General features: G+C 39.7%; 1 protein-coding gene across 3 annotated transcripts in view; it reads right to left on the bottom strand.

Annotated features, from left to right (window-relative positions):
- fer (fer (fps/fes related) tyrosine kinase) overlaps nt 1-14,750 on the bottom strand; it is a 70,475-nt gene that overhangs the window by 53,369 nt on the left and 2,356 nt on the right. The gene's annotated exons all lie outside the window — the stretch shown is intronic.

The following is a 14,750-nucleotide window of genomic DNA, read 5'->3' as shown; positions in this document are numbered from 1 at the left end:
CGAATGCTGTTCATAGACTTCAGTTCAGCATTCAACACAATCATTCCTCAGCACCTGATTGGAAAGCTGAAACTGCTGGGCCTGAACACCTCCCTCTGCAACTGGATCCTGGACTTCCTGACTGGGAGACCTCAGTCAGTCCAGATCGGGAACAGCATCTCCAACACACTGAGCACTGGGGCCCCACAGGGCTGTGTGCTCAGTCCACTGCTGTTCACTCTGCTGACTCACAACAGCTCGAACCACATCATCAAGTTCGCCAATGACACGACAGTGGTGGGTCTCATATGAGTCAGCATACAGAGAGGAGGTGCAGCGGCTAACGGACTGGTGCAGAGCCAACAACAATTTCTCTCTGAACGTGGACAAAACTAAAGAGATGGTTGTTGACTTCAGAAGAGCACAGAGAGACCACTCTCCGCTGAACATCGGCGGCTCCTCCGTGAAGATCGTCAAGAGCACCAAGTTTCTTGGTGTTCACCTGGCAGAGAACCTCACCTGTTCGCTCAACACCAGTTCCATAATGAAGAAAGCCCAGCAGCGTCTCTACTTTCTGCGAAGGCTGAGGAAAGCACATCTCCCACCCCCCATCCTCACCATGTTCTACAGAGGGACTATCGAGAGCATCCTCTGCAGCTGCATCACTGCCTGGTTTGGGAATTGCACAGTTTCGGATCGCAAGACCCTGCAGCGGATAGTGAGGACAGCTGAGAAGATCATCGGGGTCTCTCTTCCCTCCATCACAGACATTTACACCTCACGCTGCATCCGCAAAGCCACCAAGATTGTGGATGACCCCGCACATCCCTCTCACACACTCTTCACCCTCCTGCCGTCTGGTAAACGGTACCGAAGCTTTAGGGCCCTCACGACCAGACTGTGTAATAGTTTCTTCCCCCATGCAATCAGACTCCTCAATACTCAGTAACTGTACTGAAGGAACACACACACATACCTCCAATACTCAGAAACTGGACTGATGGAACAAACACACACATACCAATATACACACACAACTGATCATCCTCTCTGCAATTTTTTTGCAAGTTTTTTCACGTTTATGCTGCTACATTACTCATTATATTATACTGTTCATAGGCTGCTACTCTTATGTTTACACTTATGTTTACACTATTTCAGCTACTTGTTTTGTACTCTTGTACTATTTGCACTATTGTCACTAGGTTCACTTTAAACAGAACTGTGTACTGGTTGGCACTGCACTGGGACTTACTATGCTCATTGTCTGTCCCAGTAGTCATTGTACTGTCTTGTACTGATTTGTGCTGTCTGCACATGTTCGCACTTGTGCACTTTATTGTATAATTTATGTAGTCCCTTGTAGTTCTGTGTTGTTCTGTGTTTCTTATGTAGCACCTTGGTCCTGGAGAAACTATGTACTTGTATATGGCTGAAATGACAATAAACTCCACTTGACTTGACTTGAAAATCATGCACATACAGTAAGCTACTACTCTGAGCTGTGAGTTGTGACTGTGTGTGCAGCAGTGAGCTGTAAGTGTGTCTGGCTGTCAGACAGACAGACAGTGAACAGCAGAACTGGGCTAGCTGAAAAGAAGTGAGTTTTACATTGTTTTCTGACGACTTCTCTAAAATTGCTCTAAAGTTACAATAATAAAAGAAAAATCTCATGTATACTGTTGGATTACAAATTTATAAAATGTTAAAACTAGGTTGTGCACATTGTGTTTTACATTTTGAGGTAAAGATGATATTCTAAGGAAATTAAGTCAGCCAGCCCAGGTGTCTGAAACATTAACCTTTTGTCTTTATGTATTTCCTGACAATTGTGTAGAGACCTAAGTTAAAGGTGAAAACTAAGCTCAGGTATGGGTGACACTGTCAGGCTGATTGGATTAGTATCCATGCATTTGAATGACACTGTTATGCTGATGAGATCAGGGCTGGGGTAACCAGCTGATTCCTGTAGTGCATTTGCATGCTTGTCTCCACCTTCATGTATCAATCCTCCTTGAAATGTATAAAACTCTAATGTATCACAGCCTTAGTTAGACTTGATGACTGCAGCGACCGACCAGCGCATTCTCAATAAAGAATCCTGCTGAAGAGAATCCAAGTCTCCTGGTCTTCACTGGAAAAAGTTTCCAACAATACTCTTACTGGTAATTTTGCAGGAATGCATGTTGTCACTCGTTTTTTTCATGCATACTTTGTATTAGTCACCCTCTAAGCCATGTGTCCAATTCAGGGCCTGTGGACCAAATACGGCATGCTGACTTGTTTTATTCAGCCCACGTGAACCTGGAAAAAATAATATTGAAATGGCCCATAGTAACTACTACTTGACTGGAATTCACAGCAGTATAGTATGCATGGGCTCACATTTCACAGTGCTGAAATGCTAGTTGTGTTTGCTGTAAGTTTGCACAACTAAAAACAGTTCCAAAACATATGTTGGCAGTATAACCAGAAATTTATTTCAATTAAATGAGGGTATACTGTATATACTAAATATAAATCACAGTAGTTTCTGTGATCTGTACAATTAAATTGATGAGTGTAATGTGCTCATAGTGGATGTCAGAGAAAAGTTATGATCAAAGAGACTCTTTTCTATTTTCTGAATCATAAACAATGCAAACCTCTGTGCATTTTTGTATGTATAAAACTAACTACGTTCTACAAACAGAGGTTTAATACTGTAAACAAAATGTACTACAGGTTCACCATATCTTAAAAATAAATAAATAAATTTATAATTTCTCCCCAAATTTTTGACTGAATAAACAGTGTGTCCGACCTGGGGACTCAACTGAGCATTGGAAATGGACTCTGTACCAGAAACAGACCTCCAAAGTCGGGTAAAATGACCAATTTCTGCAGCCTGTGGTGTTGTTTGAAAGCTACTGAAGAGCTCTTTTTAACTGTTATAATGTGGTCATGTAACCATATACTATATAATGCATGTTGGTTGTTGCAGAGAATATAGTGAAGAGTTATAATTATACTCCAGATCAGCCAGTGTTCATGTTGGTTGACTGCAGCAGCATACTGACTGTCCAACCCACCAGTCACGAATCTTTGATCAATGTTTTGGAAACGTGCCTGATGCATATAAAGCGATATCGTCCACCACTGGGGAAATTGGACCATAATATTATACACCTGCTCCCAAATCATAATGCTAAAGTAAAGCAAGCAAGGCCAATTATTAAAATGATCAAAATCTAGAATGAGAACAGCATGGAACAGCTGCAAGACTGTTTTGAAGATCCTTATTGTGACACAAATGTGAATGAAATTACTGAGACTATAGCAGATTACATAAAATTGTGTGAGGAAAATGTTATCCACTCAAAGACTATTAAGGTTTACCCTAATAAGGATAGGTTTCTAAGGAAGTGAAGCAGTGTCTCAGTGATGGAAAGGCTTTAATAATTTGTTAACAGAAACATGAAGCTAGTAAAGGAAAAAATTATGGAACCTCTGAGCATGATTAGGACAGGTAAACAGAACTAGATAGTGCAGTTCCTGCAGAAACTGTGACTGTGTCATAACACAGATCTTCAATGCTGGCCGATTGCTACACACGCACATTTACATTTATCACATTCGTCAGATGCCCTTATTCAGAGAGACTTACATTTATCTCATTTTTATACAACTGAGTAGTTGAGGGTTAAGGACTTTGCTCAAGGACCCAGCAGTGGCAGCTTGGCAGTGCTGGGATTTGAACTTACCACCTTCTGATCAGGTCTTTCTATCATTTTGGTAAAGGCTAATCTTGGCTCCAGAACTTTTGTGCCTCATCTCTGTTTTTCTTTTCATAAATATTTTTTTGTTTGTTTGACTTTGAATTGATTAGCAGGCAGAAAAATATTTAGATTTTGATTTGGGGAGGTCACACAGACGTTTATTTTTGGAATTTGAGACAATTAGCACTCATTGTGGTATTTATGGGACAAATGACAGCAGTCAAGGATGTATTTATATATAGGTTTGGGGCAATTAGAGGTCAGTGGAATATTTATTTTTGGGTTTTGTGGCAATTGGCAGGCGTCTGCCTGTAATCTGGCATGACGGGTCCTGGTGTACCCAGGTTTGATCGGTTGTGAATTTTGGCGATTGTAGCTGAATTAGTAGTTTTTAAAAATTTTCTATGTATATCTATGAGAGGAACATGCTGTTTGGAGCATTGCTATGTGGCAACTGTAATTTTGGTCCATCTCAATGGCACAAGTGCACTATTTCATTATAGGATCTACGATAAATTTTGTGGCTCTACATAAAAATGATGACCTGTTAAATTATAAGAAATTTGCAGACAGAAGAAGATCAAGAAGAACAGAATATTGGCTCTTTCAAGCCAACATAATAAATTTGGGGAACAATAAAATCGAAGTACAATTTGTGTGTTGCTTCCGAAACACACTAAATTATTCAAATAAGGTAGAGAATCAGTTGTCTTTGGGCAATGCCAGGGATGCTTGGAAAGCCAAAGCTAACGCTAAGGCTCACCCATGGGAACACCACTCCTCTCTGCTTCACGTGTCCAACAGGTTTGCTCTCCTCAGTGAAGCACCCGCTGAGAAACCTGTAAGAGCTCTGGGTATAGGTGACTCTATCTTGCGGCAAGTGAAATTAGCTAGGCCTTTAGGGGCACCAGCAGCTTTAGTTAGGTGTATACCGGGAACCAGGGTGCCGGACAGGTAATCTTAGGGTCTTAGGCAAGCACAGATTTTCAAAGATAGTTATTCACGTAGGAGCTAATGATATACGCCTTCGTCAGTCAGAGGTTACTCAGAGTAACATGGTAGAGGTGTGTAAATTAGCGAAGGCGATATCCGACGCAGTAGTATGCTCTGGCCCCATCCCAATGCGGCGTGGCGATGTAGCTTACAGCAGGTTATGGTCGCTGAACTGCTGGATGTCCAGGTCGTGCTCCGAAAACAATGTGGCCTTTATAGATAATTGGACTATCTTTGAGGGCAAGGCTGGCCTTTTAGGGCGGGACTTTGTCCATCCCACTCGGGAAGGTGCTGCTCTCATTTCTTGCAGCATAGCACATAGTCTCAGAACAGGCCTAGTTAATCTGTGACAATCCAGGGCCAAGGCAAGGGAGCAGACAAGCAGGCTAAATCATCTGTCTTGTAGCTGCGTCACTTAGGTTCCACCGTATTGAGACTGCGTCTGTTCCCCGAGCTAAACAAAATTATAGACATACTCAGACAGTTTGTTATAGTAACCTAATTAACATAAAATTAAATCAAACCGAATGCATAGCCAGCACCATTGATCTGAAGCTAGGACTGATGAAGATTAGATCTCTTACATCTAAAGCGCTTATTGTTAATGAAACAATTACTGATCAGGAGTTTGATGTACTGTGTTTAACAGAAACGTGGATTAAACCAAACGAGTTTGTAGCATTAAATGAAGCTAGTCCTCCCGGGTACAGTTACATACATCAGCCCCGTCTAACTGGCAAAGGAGGAGGCGTCGCAGTCATCTATGAAGTTCTGAAGTTCTTTATACTAACATAACATACGTAGCCACTAAAAATAAGTCTACCCAGGTGATTCCAGTAATTATTATTTACAGACCCCCAGGGTCATATTCGGAATTCCTATGTGAATTTGCGGATTTCATCTCTAACCTGGTTGTTTCCTTAGACAAAGCATTAATTGTTGGAGACTTTAATATTCATTTTGATAATCCAGATGACCCTCTAAGAACAGCAGTTGTGTCCATTCTTGATTCAGTAGGGGTTAATCAGAATGTAATAGGACTCACCCATAGTGGTGGTCACACTCTTGATTTAATACTAACATTCGGATTAAATATAGAAAATATAGTCTCATTTCTACAGTCTGAAGCTATCTCAGATCATTATCTCATCTCATTTAAAATGTGTCTTAATCATAATGTATACCTCACCACACTACCACGTCAAACGTACGTTCAAGTCAACAGTTGCACAGAGTTTTATCAGTAATCTCCCAGATTTATCAACCATGATTGGATCACCGTCTGATCCCAAAGAACTTGACCAGGCAACTGAATGTTTAGAATCAACGTTCTGCAACTCGCTAGATAAGGTAGCTCCACTTAAAAGAAAAATAATTAGGGAGAAAAAGCTAGCATCCTGGTATAGCGATCACACACGAACTTTAAAACAGACCACTCGAAAACTAGAACGTAAATGGCGTCAAACTAACTTGGTAGTATTTTAAATAGCATGGAAGGAGAGCCTTTTGAGCTATAGGAAAGCTCTTAGTGCTGCCAGATCAGTGTATCTCTCCACCCTAATTTTTTTATTTTTTTTTTATTTTTATTTTTTTTTATTGTGTGTTATCTGTATGCACCTGAGTGAGTAACGTAATTTCAATTCTCTGTATGTGCTGAACATGTGGCAGAATTCACAATAAAGCAGGCTTTGACTTTGTCTAATTGAAGATAACAGAAATAATCCTAGATTCTTATTTAATATTGTAGCAAAATTAACTAGCAATAAGACCACAATAGAAACATGCACACAATCATTATGACTTCATGAATTTTTTCAATGGTAAAATTGAAAATATCAGGCAAAAAATTCAGACTATTAATTTAAAACTGGACAGTTTTATAACTAACCCTGTAGATGATAATATAATAATATCAGATCAGCACTCCCCTTGAAGAAACTGAACTAATTTCGCTAATTTCATCATCAAAATCATCAACCTGTATGCTAGATCCTTTACCTCCTTGTTTCTTCAAACAGATAATTCCTGAAACAATCAAACCTCTTTTAGAGATAATCAATTCTTCCCTTAGCATTGACTATGTACCTAAATCTTTTAAATTAGCAGTTATCAAGCCCTTGATTAAAAAAACCTGACCTTTACCCGTCAGCTGTCTAACTATAGACCAATATCAAACCTCCCCTTTATCTCCAAGAAAAAGGTGTAGCTCGGTAGCTATGCTCATACTTACATAGGAATAACATTCATGAAATGTATCAGTCAGGATTTAGGCCTCATCATAGCACAGAGACAGCACTGGTTAAAATGGTAAATGACTTACTGCTGGCCTCTGATCAGGGTTGTGTCTCCTTGCTTGTGCTGCTTGACCTTAGTGCAGCTTTTGATACCATCGATCATGCTATTCTCTAGAAAATGTAGTAGGCATTAAGGGAACGGCCCTTTCCTGGCTCAGGTCTTATTTGGAAGATTTCCAGCCCTGCTCCTTGGCTATCAGATGTGTTACGCAGTAATCGGAAAGAATTAAGAACAGCAGAGAGGAAGTGGAAGAAATCGCAACTCGACACAGATCTTGTCTCCTACCGTGCTCTCCAGTCCAAATTTTCATCTGAAGTGACTTCAGCTAAGACTGCCTTCTACAAAGAAAAGCTGGAATCCTCTGCACAAGATCCTCGCAAGCTCCACAACATCTTTTCTTCACTACTCAACCCTCCGGCTCCTCCTGCTCCATCCTCCCTGACTGCTGAAGACTTTGCAACTTCTTATGATGAGAAGATTGGAAAAATCTGCCAGACATTCACTTCTACTCCTACCCCTACACTACACACTGAGGATTCTCCTTCTCATTCGCTGACACAGTTTTCTAAACTAACAACAAAAGAGATCCTGCAAATCATCTTATCCTGCAATCCTACCATCTGCCCATTGGATCCAATCCCTTCCATGATGCTCCAGACCATCTCTCAAGACCTCTTCCCCTTCATCACCACTATCATCTATGGCTCCATAACATGTACCAACCTCATTCAAGAGAGCAAGGGTTATTCCCATCCTGAAGAAACCCACTCTAGATCCCTCTGACATCAGCAACTACAGACCGGTACCACTTCTCTCTTTTCTTTCTAAAACCCTTGAACGAACTGTCTATAATCAGCTGTCTTGCTATCTCTCACAGAACGACCTCCAAGATCCCAACCAGTCTGGCTTCAAACCGGCACACTCCACAGAGACTGCCCTTTTGGCCGTCACTGAGAAGCTACATGCCACTAGATCAGCCAACCTGTCTTCAGTTCTCATCCTCCTTGACCTTTCAGCAGCGTTTGACACAGTGAACCACAAGACTCTCTTGTCCACCCTCATGAGCCTAGGAATTCGTGGTGCAGCATGGCAATGGTTTGCTTCCTATGTGGAAGGTCGGTCATATAGGGTAACATGGAGGGGATCCACATCTGCTCCTCGCAGACTCTCCACTGGTGTCCCACAAGGCTCAGTACTTGGTCCTCTCCTGTTCTCCCTCTATACTCAATCTCTTGGTGCGGTCATATCCTCACATGGGTTTTCATACCACTGCTATGCAGATGACACTCAACTCATCCTCTCCTTCCCTCCCTCAGACACTCATGTTTCTGCTCAGATATCAGCATGTCTGGCAGACATCTCATCACAGATGACAGCTCATCAGCTGAAACTTAATCCCACTAAAACTGAACTGCTGTTCATCCCAGGTGATTCATCTCCATCTCAGGATCTTACAATCTCCCTAGACAATTCTCTGATCTCGCCTTCGGTTACTGCACGCAACCTTGGGGTAACCATGCACGATCAACTGTCCTTCTCCTCTCACATTGCTAATCTGACAAGCTCATGTCGATTTCTCCTTTATAACATCAGAAGAATTCACCCATTTCTTTCTACACAGGCCACACAGGTGCTTGTTCAGTCCCTTGTCATTTCAAGACTGGACTACTGCAACTCACTCCTGGCAGGTCTGCCTCTGAGCACCATTCGTCCTCTGCAACTAATCCAGAATGCAGCTGCACGACTGGTTTTCAACCTTCCTAAATTTTCCCATACCATCCCATTGCTGCGCTCCCCCCACTGTAGCTGCACGCATTAGATTTAAAACACTGATGCTTGCCTACAAAGCCAAAAACAGACCAGCACCCACTTACCTCAAAGCATTTATCACATCCCACACTACACAACACTCCCTCCAATCCTCTAGCACTGCTCGACTGGTCCTACCATCTCTCAGGGTACAAGGAAGACATGCATCAATACTTTTCTCTGTTCTGACACCTAGGTGGTGGAATGAACTTCCCCTAGATGTCCAAACAGTTGAGTCACTGGCAGTCTTCAAATGATGTCTAAAGAATTATGCCTTTCGAAAGTACTTAAATTAGCACTTTAACCCTTAGGAGTTGACAGAGGTGCAGGCGGGATCACTTGGATTTTTTATTTCTTATAGCAACAACTAGTAGAAATACTGTCATATGGAAAAGAGGAAGACATCATTTGAAATGGTAAAGTGTCTACTTTTGTGTGTCTACTCACGATAAAAACAAAATGTTGTGCTTTTTTAAAATACAAAAAACAAACAGGATGCACTTTCCACTGTGTCCATCTCCGTAGAGGACAATGCATTTTTTTCTACAGACAACATGAGGTCATATGGAAAAGAGGAAGACATCATTTGAAATGGTAAAGTGTCTACTTTTATGTATCTACTCACGATAAAAACAAAATGTTGTGCTTTTTTAAAATACAAAAAACAAACAGGATGCACTTTCCACTGTGTCCATCTCCATAGAGGACAATGCATTTTTTTCTACAGACAACATGAGGAAAACAATCTGTTAAAATATCAGGTTTCAGAGTTCACTGTACTTTTAATGTTATGTTTTTTTAACATTCTAGAAAATCTTTGTATACTGTGCACACATGCAAGGTCCCAGCATTGCTTTTCCAATTTGCTGTGGGTCTACATACATATGATGTACTGCTGGATTTGTTTTGATGAGTAGATTTCATTTTATGATCTTGTAAATTAATACCTGTGTTTTCAAAATATGACCTCACTTCTTGTTTTGAAGTGAGGCCATATTTTGACGCATTCACTGTCAAATTTGTGAACACTTTTGAATATCAAAAATCCACCTGATAACTTTTGTACAGCTTGGTCTGATGTTGATCTGAGCCAAAAGCAATGAGGATTGAATAAAAATTGTGGGCTGTGAAAAATTTTAAGGATTTTTAAGAAATGCCAAATGGTGCATAAAATAAAATGGTGGGCATGAAACATCAGTTTTACATCAGTTGACCTTAGAAGCTTCCAAGGAATCTGACAAAAAGGAATTATGATTCTAAAATAAATTTACTTATGAATTATTTATTTTTTTAATAAATAAATAATTCATAAGTAATACTGAAAAAAAGTTTTCCTTCTTATAGCATCACCTAGCAGTCAAATTAGACAAAACATAAAAGGATCTCTCAAGACTTCATTTTTTAGGTATGTGCCACGTTTTGTCCAAAAATGTCAGAGCTTTGTGGAGATATAGCCTAACATACTTTTTTGCATACTGGTGAAAATTAAGAAATGGTGGATGGAAAATTATTGCATTTAGATAAAACTTTCAGGTTTACTGACCCCCAGTTTCTCTCACGAATCATAAGTATTCTCAAGTTTCATGTCAACCCATGGATCCATTGTCAAGATATGCCTGTACATCCTGTATGGTGGCTTCGCAGTCAAATTCATCTGTGTTACAGGCGAATGTTTCGAATAACAAAAAAACCTTCTGATAACCTATATGTAGATTAGTCTGAAGATCATCTGAGCCAAATTTGGTGAAGTTTGAACAAAAAATTGTCAGCTGTGAAAACTTTTAAATATTTTCCAAAACACTCAAAATGATGGAAAATCCAATATGGCAGAAAATAACAGCACAGGGTTCATTGAAATCAGCATGGGTCAAGGTATATCTGGAAAAGATATACCTCCATTTCATTCCTATATCAAATGGTTCAAAAGTTATAAGCATAAATGTAGCATGAACCCAATGGTGGCAATATGGGACAGAGTCCAAAAATGGAGCAATGACTATTAGCACTTTACCTAATCAGTGTGCCAAATTTCACAATTTTTTACCATATGGTTCTAGGGGCAGCCATAGACTTCCCCAATAGAAGAAGAAGAAGAAGAAGAAGAAGAAGAAGAAGAATTAAAGCTGCAAGCAACATTTTTGAGTGCCAAGCACCCAGACTCGGTGAACCACACATTCAGAGATCCGTTACAGGTGTTGCCTAAGCAATCACAAGAAAACAGAGCCATAACTTTATGCAAATGGATTCAAGTATATAAAATATGGAAAACTATATAAAATATAAACAATCATTTGATAACTTTTGTAACGCATGAAACAACTTTCAATGAATTTCAAATGGGCAAACAGGAAGTACATTTGACATTCAGATGCTGATGAGCATTCATTTCAGCTTTCCCTAGGAAATCACAGGAATGCAGAACTAGGGCTCAGATTTACATAGAAGCATTTTCGGAATGTTACTGTAACTTTTGGCCAGTAAGTGGCGCTGTCATGAAATTTGTTGCATAGCCTCAGGGCATGAAGATGCCTACAATGATTTGTGTCAGTGTGCAAAGTAGTTGCTGAGATACAGCCTCACATCCTGTTTAGCGGCTTCAATTCAATTTTATTTGTATAGCGCTTTTAACAATGGACATTGTCACAAAGCAGCTTTACAGAAATAAATACATTCAAATTATATTAAATCAAAATAAATTGTAAATATGTGAATTTATGAGCAAGCCAGAGGTGACAGTGGCAAGGAAAAACTCACTGAGATGATATGAGAAAGAAACCTTGACAGGAAACAGACTCAAAAGGGAACCCATCCTCATCTGGGTGCTAATGGATAATGCAATTAAATAAATCCCTTCTATAACTGTGTACTATATGGACAAATACTGCAACTGTGCAACCAGTAAATTCATCACAGTTTTCACATTAAGTCCAGTTTGTTAAACCTATCCACTGTCCACTGAGTCTTGAGTACAAAGCTGCTAGTGGCAACTGCAGCCCCAAGGATACCACAGCAATCACAGCCCCTAACCATCACAGTACAACTCCCCATATGAGATCTCCTTCACCGTCAGATTTGTTGGCACAATATGGGCACTCTGTTTGCAATATCTACATTATTTTTTGTCCAGGATGGTCTGAAGATGATGTATGCCAAATTTGGTGTTAATTGGACATAATCTGTAGGAGGAGTAGCAAAAAAAATTTTTTTTTAACAAAATCCAAGATGGTCAACATGGTCACACTTGAATTTCAGATGCTGGTGTGCGTTCACTTCGGCATACTCCTGAGAATTATAGGAAAAAAGAACTGAATTTAGCATAAATTTCTTCAAATGATATAAATAAAAAAATGAAAGTTGTTACAGTTCTTGACCACAAGGTGGCGCAGTCATGAAACGTCTTTCAGGGCGTGGTCCTGAAGATACTTAACAACTTTCGTGATAAGTTGATGCACTGCTGAGATATATCCTCACATCCTGTTTTTTGTATTTGCCAGCGCTTTACAGGACAACAATTTTGTATTTCAAAATTTCTTGAAAAATTCCACGAAATTCATTTGTAGTTTCACTCATGATGTTTATGTTTTGACCACGGACAGTGGTGGAATTTTCTGACTGTATAAGGAAAGTATAAGAAAAAATTTTTTCTTCTTGCAATTTAAAAACATCTAAGGTATTTATGTTTTTCCCCACTTGTGAAAGTTTAGACAGGTCTCAATATGATGTGAGCAAAATTTGGTGAACATTGGACAAAATTTGGAGGAGGAATAGCAAAAATGGCAGTTAGATGGAAGTGGCACTGTCACTGTATAGGCTCAGGGCATGGTCCTGAAGATGCCTACCAAGATTTGTGTCAGTGTGCAAGGTCGTTGCTGAGATACAGCCTCACTTCCTGTTTGGTTGCTTCGACATCAGATTTGTTGGCACATTACAGGCAAACCATTTGGAATATCAACATTATTTTGATGATTTTGGTCCAGGTTGGTCTGAAGCTGATTTATGCCAAATTTGGTGTTGATTGGACATAATTTGTAGGAGGAGTAGCAAAAAACAGTTTTTGACAAAGCCAAGATGATCGACAGGAAGTACGACCTGTGTTGACCTTGGAGTGCATTCACTTCAGCATACCCCAGGGAATTATAGGAAAAAATAACTGTGAATTTAGCACAAACTCGTCACATGATATAAGGAAAAAAATAGAAGTTTTTACAGTTCTTGACCACAAAGTGTCACAGTCACGAAATGTCTTGGCTACATTCAGGGCATGGTCATGAAGGTACTTGCCATGTTTCATGATGATATGTAGATGCATTGCTGAGATACACCCTCACATCCTGTTTTTTGCATTTGCTAGCATGTTACAGGAGAATGGTTTGAATATCAATATTCTTTGATAACTTTTGTTCAGACAGGTCTCAAGATGATCTGAGCCAAATTTGGTGAAGACTGGACAAAATTTGGAGGAACAGTAGAAAAAAATAGCAATTACATGTACGCATTTTTAGCATTCTATTGTAACTTTTGACTAGTATGTGGGGCACTGGCATGAAATTTGTTGCATATCCTCAGGTCATGGTCCTGAAGATGCCTACCGGGTTTTGTGTCAGTGTGCAAAGTCATTGCTGAGATACAGCCTCACTTCCTGTTTGGCGGCTTTGCTGTCAGTTTCGTTGGCCCATTATGGACAACCTGTTTGGAGCATCAACATTCTAAGATAACATTGGGAGGCTTACTCTGAAGATGACGTGTGCCAAATTTGGTGATGATTGGACAAAATTTGTACGAGGAGTACCGAAAAAACAGTTTTTGAAAAAATCCAAGATGGCAGAAAAGCTAATTAGGCAGAAACTGAGGTTATAGGGTGCGTCATATGCTTTTAACTTTTGAACCATGGACACATGGTTCAAAAGTTATGACCATAAATGTACTTCCAAATTAGGCTCAAATTTGACCCGATGGTGGCGCTGGATCGCTGGAAGCACTTGGCCCAAATTTGTTCATATTGTTCCTTAGACCCTCCCCAATCAGTGTGCCAAATTTCACAACTTAGCCAGGTGCTCGGCCCCTAACAAGAAAAAGAAGAAGAAGAAGAAGAAAAAACCAACAAACACAATAGGTGACTACACACATTCTGTGCTTGACCCCTAAGAAGAAGAAGAATAAATAGAAGAAGAAAAACACTAACAAACAATAGGTGTCTATGCACCTTTGGTGCTTGTCCCCTAATGAAAAACATTATAATAAACATATTTTTACATCCAACCCATGGCTCATATTCCCTACACAAGTTGAAAAACCCGCTGGCTAAATCATCACAAAACAGAGTAGAGATATACCTATGGACGGCTTGGTCGTTGATTTTCCTATTACAGCATGCCCTGTCATGTTTTATTCCTTAAAAGATTTTTGAAGTAACTTTTTTCTATCACCTCGTATGTGGTGTCATCACAGCATTCCGCCGTCTTTCTTAAATGTGATCATGTTCAACTGAAGAGAGGCATGTTAAAACATAAAAAAAATTCTAAATTGTTTGATAAATATGTTACATGAGCTTATTATGTTGCAAAAATAAAATATGCATTTATCTACATGAGAGTTAAATTATGATAAATTATTAATCATTTGTATGAAATTTGTGAAACTACAGAAGCCCCCTCTCCAGCGGCACATACTCACTGGACATATTTGTTTAAACCTCATGGCAAATCTGATTTATTCTTAAATCCATACTGATGTCTGAATTGCAAATGACAAATGACCAACTCCAGTGTGTTTGTTTGGACTGTAGTCTATTTCAAGTTTTTAAAGTAAGGGCAAAAGCAGGAATAGTGTGGTGAGGCAGGTGAAAATTAGCAATCACCAACATGGGGATTTTTGTCATTGAAGAGATATACCAAATTCTTTTCCCAAAGACTGCAT

Source organism: Pangasianodon hypophthalmus, chromosome 27 (genome assembly GCF_027358585.1).
Source record: "Pangasianodon hypophthalmus isolate fPanHyp1 chromosome 27, fPanHyp1.pri, whole genome shotgun sequence".
NCBI classification, from domain to species: Eukaryota; Metazoa; Chordata; class Actinopteri; order Siluriformes; family Pangasiidae; genus Pangasianodon; species Pangasianodon hypophthalmus.
The sequence above is the reverse complement of the archived record's forward strand: the minus strand, read 5'-3'. Positions and strand labels throughout refer to the sequence as shown.